This window comes from Melozone crissalis, unplaced genomic scaffold (genome assembly GCF_028551555.1).
Source record: "Melozone crissalis strain CALT ecotype California unplaced genomic scaffold, PUWL_Pcris_2 ptg000008l_1, whole genome shotgun sequence".
NCBI lineage: Eukaryota > Metazoa > Chordata > Aves > Passeriformes > Passerellidae > Melozone > Melozone crissalis.
In genome coordinates, this window is record NW_026535786.1 from 8,439,119 (window position 1) to 8,446,327 (window position 7,209).

The following is a 7,209-nucleotide window of genomic DNA, read 5'->3' on the forward strand; positions in this document are numbered from 1 at the left end:
TTTTCCTTTCCTTTTCCTTCCCTTCCCTTCCCTTCCCTTCCCGGAACTTCCCTTCCCTTCCCGGAACTTCCCTTCCCGGAACTTCCCTTCCCTTAATAATACAACCTCAGTAGCAGACATATGGGATTCCTGGTCAGCTATTCAGACCTATTTAATGAAAAATGCAACTCAGAAATTTTTGTATAATAAAATTGATGTTGTTTGTTTCTCTTTTGGTAATTTTATGGCTAAAGATGAGTTTTATTGGAAAAAAAAAGGCAAATTATGACAGGATTATTTATCGATTGCATTGGCATACAGTTTTATCCTCTTTTACTACAGTTGTTTACTTTGAACAATTTGAGATCAAAAGGGACAGCCTGTTTATTGAACTTGCTTCCATGACAGCACAGGAACAGATGTCCATCTAATCATTCTCTTTCAAGCTCACCATTTCACAAAGGACACTTCCATGTGTTGAAGTAGTTATTCAGTCTTGATCTCAAGTGCTGAAAAATACATGATGTGCTTTCATTAGTAATAACTTGCAAATTCTTCTCATTATTTCTTGCCTGAAATTAGTTTACATAATTTCAATTTCTGCCTTTGAGATCTTGTTATGTCTTATATTTCTCAGATTAAAAACCCCTTTACTATAAAAAGCATTCTTTCCATGTAGATTTTAAAAAGCCGTGCTCAAGCCATCACTTTTCTCAACAGCTATCAGGTATTTATGTGATACCACACATAGGTGACTTTGGCATGCTTGTTGAAAAACAATGTCAATATAAAAGACTTATTAAAAGAGCAGAAAGTTCTGCTGTGTTTAGCTCTACTGGCTGGTCTTCATAAAAGACAACAGAAGTCCTCCAAGAGACTGAAGGATTACCGGATCCTGTGTTTGGTAGTTGAAAGCTATATAAAACCAAACTAGAAATAAAATGCAAATTTCTAAAGCTGACAATAAGGAGTCACTTGCGAAAGTCACTCTGAAGTGGCTCTTGAAATGTTGGCACAGAAATTGAGAGATTCTGATAGGACCAGTTCTACTTATAGGTATATGGCAGTGTCCTCTTTAATCCCTGTGGTTCAGTAATGAAATGGAATTAGTGAGAAGCAATTATGAGTACAGGAAATGGTGAGAGGAAAATAGTGGAGAGGTAACCATATCGATGTCAGTAGTTTTTGAAAAATCAGAGCCAACCACTCTCATCAAAACATCTCAAAAGCAGTGAGTTTGTTAAGACATTAACCATACAGTTAATGTGTGGTTATTTTTGTGTGGGTTTTATTTTGAAGTGGTTTGAAAAAAACCCAGAAAAAAAATTTCATTGCACTGTAATAACGCTTTATCAGAAACCATGGACCTCCCTACCCTTCAACCAGTGAAATCTTCCAGACAAGTTCAGAAATGGGACAGAGTAGCTTGACACTCTCATGTTGCTGCATAAAAAGGGAAAAAAAAAACCAAACCAAAAAACCAAGAGAACATCAGATAAAAATCCTGGCTTGTTTTGAATATTACTAGGGGATTTTCAGTACCATTTCATTCCAGAAAATGTAGCATAATGACTTTGTTTTCATTTTAGTGTCTAAGGGAACTATTTGCTTTTAAAATACCTGTGGCAAAAACCACAGTTCCCACATGACCCCCAGATCTTTTTCTCTTGATGAGTGTATACAGATGAAAGAGAGTAGGTTAGAAATACAACTGCATACAGAGTTTGAATAATAAAACAGGGAAGTTTGAACATGGCATGTAAGCTAGTGGCATTCTTGTCTTGCATAAGATACAAAGATAAAAATCAGTATGCAAAACTGTGCTTCAGATTCTTCCCATAATGAAAATTTACCTTACTGTTTTTATTAGTGCACATTAGAGTAAATGTCATTTGCAACTATTATACAAAGAGTAAATTTTGACTTCCCTACTCTACAAATACTGAGGTATTGCTGATTTTGAAAAAGTGTAGTGATACATTGCATAAGGGAGATGTGGATCCTAAAGGTCCACTTGGATTTGAGCTGGCAGCTCAGTAAAGCAGCACTGTTTAAGCCAACACTTCAGTATTATGTAAACTGAAGTCCCAGGGATGTTAGAGAAAGCTTTCAGTTCTTTAAAGCTTAAATGCTGCTCTGGGTAAAGCCATTAAAACAAGTCATCGAGTACGGCTTTGCATTTAAAGTTCAGCCAAATAATTTGATCCCCTCAGTGAACAAAATGCAGGTACCCATCAAATGCAGTGTGGCATCTGAAATGCAAATATCTCCAAACTTTATGTAGACTTTCTATGGGACTCTTTTAATGGTGATTGCTGATATAATTTATAAATAGATAGATAGATAGATAGATAGATAGATGCCTTGGAAATGTCACAAAATACAGCCTTCAAATATCTAAGTTGAGGCTGAGTCTAAAAAATATTGTTCTGCCTAAAGTTTAGGAAAAAATTTAAGAATATTTTGTGCCTGGTCTCATCTAAACATCTGATTCAGGCTATGAAAGAGTGTATTATCTTCTGTCTGGATGGGAGACCAAGACTCTTAATTTCATTATGGATGTCTGCATACAAGCAAACAGACCCTGCACCTGCAGTCAGCAAGCTCTGAGTGTTTGTGCTTATCCATCTTTCTGTGTGTATCCACTGGTACCTAGGGTAGTGAAATGAGTGATTACAACTAAGTTTAGCCTACATAGAAACACCAGCTGATACCTTCTCTTTTACCAAGTGCAGCAGTGAAGTAGAAAGTGAGAAAGCTTGTGGGTTGTAGATAAACTTTTAGGATGCAGTTTCACAAGATACTTGCATGGCACACAAAGGCAGATGAGGTTATTTCCGCAGTCCTGTCTTCCTCCCATGCAGCTTGTCTCAGTCTCTCCTGTGCTAATACATCTGTTTGTGGGTTTGTGGTTTTCTGCCTCACTGAGATCAGCAAATTAGAGCAGTGAATAGTGAGGGTTGGACTGGGGTTGTGAACTTCCTTTGGTAGCTTTGCTGCCAATGCTGTCATCATCTAAAACTGCAGACTGTGTCTCTTCACACAGGCTCAATAAAATTGATTGTGAGTTTTGAGTGGGCTGCTATTATTATAATTAGTATTTGAATTTTATTTATATTTATCAATATCGTTTTCCTCAAATAATTGTTTTCTACACTGCAAGTTAAATAGAAGCTGTATTGAGTATAAATAAAATTTTTTTAAAATTAAAAACCATTATGTGATCGTGGGATTTTTTGTCTAAGACCAGGTCTTTTTATGGTATTGTCAAATTTTATCTGTATATTTTTAGTGAAAGTTGTTCGTAGTATAATACTGGCCATCATGTCATTGTCTTTTAGACAGAATTTCAAGTGTAGGTAAAATATAGACCTCTAGTCAAAGGTGGACACTTTAGACATGTTTTGAATACTTGTTGTGATGTTCTGATTGATACATATCCATTGTTTTAAATCGTATTTATTATTTATTATTTTTAAATCATATTTATTTAATGGCTAATGGCAGAGAAAGAGGCAGGTGTTGAGGGAGAGTATATATTATTTCTCTCACATTTAAGTCTGGATCTCTGTTGAGTTATATAATTTGACTAAACTTACTAATCTGAAAGGAAAGTGGTCATAATAAAACAACTTAATTTGCAGTGCATTTTCACATGTAGAGATGAAAATTGCTCTGTTGGAGACAATGTTTGGTACAATTTATCTCTTTTTTGTTTATCTTCTGGGATATTCATCTAAAGTTTGGTTTTTAAGTTAATTTACAGCAGATTTCCTTGTCATTTGTAGTTCATATTCAAATCAGGAATCGGTGACATTCTAAAAATATCTGGAAGGTCCTCATTAGATTAATAATGACAATAAGGCACAATATTCTACAGCAGTTTCACAATATATTACAGTGGTTATCCTTCAGAAGCTCAGAAATAAAAAAGTTCCTTTGTTTCTGTTGATCCAATATGATCCTAAAGTAAAATGGTTCCGAAAATAGTTTCTTTAAGGGTAAAGAATTGGAGGAATTTATGGGATAATTATGCCAAGAGTTCAAATCTTGAAGTAGGCAGATGGGAATATAAAAGGGCCAGGCTGCTGTCCCTGTTGGGACCTTCCTTGACTGCATTTATGTTATATTTGACCTGGCTCTGAGTCTGCTTTAGAGTCAGACCTTAAGATATGTACCAATACTACGCCTTTTATATAAATTATATGATTATAGGTATTTTCTGTTTATACACTTTTCTTAACTGCTGGAATGCTACATAATATTAATCTGTCTCTTCTGAGAGTACAGTAGATAGAAATTCTTGAAGGAATTTTTGTTTCCTTTGCACTTAAAAATATATTTAAATCTGTCATTATTGCAAGCACTTTTTTCTTGCTTCAAACAAATTAAAATGCAGCACAACTAATCCCTAAATTCCAGAAAATCAGAATCCTCTTTCTGTTTGTATTGAGAAACTTTCTGTGCATGGCATCTACAGATGCATAATTTATCTTTGCTCCCAGAACACTGCTTTCATTTTTTGTGTGACTTCCCCTCCTAGACACTGTTATTTCCTTGTGATAGTTAACAGATTGCCCTTCTCCAGACTGAACAACCCCAGATGCCTCTGAGCATCTTCATGGGCTCCTCTGGAACTGCTCCAGAGAAATTAGCCCAGAACAGAATGCACTGGTTCATGTGGGTGTATCCCAAGAGTCGAGCAGAAGGGCAGAATCCTTTCCCTTGCCTTGCTGGCCATATTCCTTTGGAGGTAGCCCAGGAAATGGTTGGTTTTCTGTGTTGCAAGTGCACATTATTGGGTCAAGTTGAGCTTCTTGTCCACAAACATCCTCAAGTCCTTCTCCCCAGGGCAACTCTCGGTCCATTCTCCACCCAGCCTGTACTTGTGCCTGACCGGGATTGCTCTGACCCAGGTGCAGGAATTGCACTTGGCCTTGTTGAACTTCAGGTTTCAAAGGCCCACTTCTCAAGCCACTCAAGGACCCTCTGGGTTCTCATAAGCAATGTATTAGCTATAATTTGCAACTTTCTTTCCCTAATACTTTGTAATTTTCTGCTGGGAGGCGATTCATTTGATTGAGACATATGTGTGCACTGGCATTGTAAAGCCTTCCAGAAAAACTTCTCCAGCACTGTTTATAATAAAATGCATTTCCCCTGAAACATGCAAAGAGAGATTTTGAAGCAATTGGCCTTTTCATATGTTGTGGCACCATGGGCTAGGCAATGCTTGAAGCACAATTTCCATGCAATTTGTTTTTCTTTCTTGCTGTTTCAGAAATGTGCTTTCTTTTTCTGTCTGTTTTTTTTTTTTTTTTTCTAGAAGGTCATTTTAATCTTTGATGTCAAGAAGCCTCAACAGATTATTGTCTACCCTTTACTTTTTGCCCTATAGCCTGTTGCCTCCTAGATGACTCTAAATATTTCCTTATAACAACTCACTGCTCCTGAGTGATAGATATACTTTCAATTGCTGTCCTGGTGCATATGAGAAACTGGTCTTGGCTCTGGTCTGACAAGCTCAGCACCACTTTTTATTTTTTTCATTGAGATATGAATAAAAATTGTTGGTATATATCATAAAATGTATGAGGTGAACCAACTGATAAGACAGGAGTATAGCTTTCATAAATTTCAGTGCTCATCTAGCTGTGTATGGATTTCAGAATTATTTTAAATGTATCAGTCAATGGCCTTGGGGAAAAAAAAAAAGTGAATTTGCCCTGGAAATGTGATCTTTCTTTATTGTCTTAATTGTAATCAATTATCTATTATACACAATGCATGTCAACTTAGGCACACAAGAGCCTGAGTATTAAGAGTCTATTAATTTGATATGACACTGAGACACAATAGTAGCAGCAGCAATTTAGAAGTGAATAGTTCTGGGTCTAATTCAATCAAGAAATATATTTCATTTCTGTGATATACAAGAGGAAGAACTTTTTACAGTGCCTGCTATACTGCGACTTCTTGGTGAATCCAGAGATCTTGAGTAAATACATGTGAAGAATCATTTGTACCCTCAGAATCCAAGTCAGTGAAAGAACTTTAACTGCATATAGAAAAAAATATAAAGTGAGAAATGGGAAATCTCTTCTCCAACTTTCAAGTGTCACTGAGATATGGAGGAAACAATACTCATTCAACCCTTTAAAGGACTTTTGCAGCACTGAAAAAAGCGCTATCTAGGCAAGCCTCTTTCTAGTGTAATCACTCTGGTTCAGAAGTGAGCCTATCAACCACTGGTCCTGCAAAAAGGTATTGACGACCATCTAGAGGTCTTACACAGAGCTGCTCTGGTTGCTAAAGTGAAACTGTATAGAACTAGATTTGTGCAAGCCATGCAACCATAAGTACGATACATTTCCATCTGCTTCAATGGATTTTTGGATCAGGAACATAAAATAACTGCCAACACAGCTTATTGCTTTGCATTTCAGAGCTATTACTTGTTGACTGGGATAGCTCAAAGAGTGAAATCGGACTGCATTGTGCACTGCAGTACAAATTTTCATTTTTTTTTTTTTTTTTTTAAGGAAAATGGGTACAGAAAGTGCATCATTAACATCTGAAAGCCAAGCAGTGCACTATAAAAAATGCTTGCAAAGGATGTATTGGCATTTAACCTCCCAGTTTCATCAAGTCTTAACTCTGTACACAGGAAAAGTTAATTACATGGTGCTTTAAGTCTTCATGAAAGGTCAGTTTGCTAGTACTATACTGTGTAGCAGCAGAGGTTGGAAATGTAGCATTTTGAATAGGAACATGCTTTTAATAGTTGATTGGGGCAAATCATAAGAGGTTCACAGTGCATGCTTAGTAATGAGATTCAATTATTTCCAATGAGAATTTTAAGCCTTCTTAGAGACACGACTTTTGCTTACTGTAAGCAAAACTAATCTTTGAAAGTACAAAAATGACACTCACCTTTTTATTGTGTTGATTTAGAAAAAGGTCAGATCTAATAAAGATCACTCTTCTTGACAAATAATACTTAGTGTTTCTTTACTTTGAGCTTATATTGTGTTGTAAAATCAGATTACTGATATGATAGCCTAATGGCACTTGGCCAGTAACAGATAGGTCCAGCACAACTACAGAATGCATACAGAAGAGTCCTAATTAAAATATTATTTTAAGTAGCCCTTGTGGATGCTGGATTTTTCTTTCCTGATGCACCAAGTCCAGCAAACTGCTAATACATGAAAAATGGGGCAGGAGGGG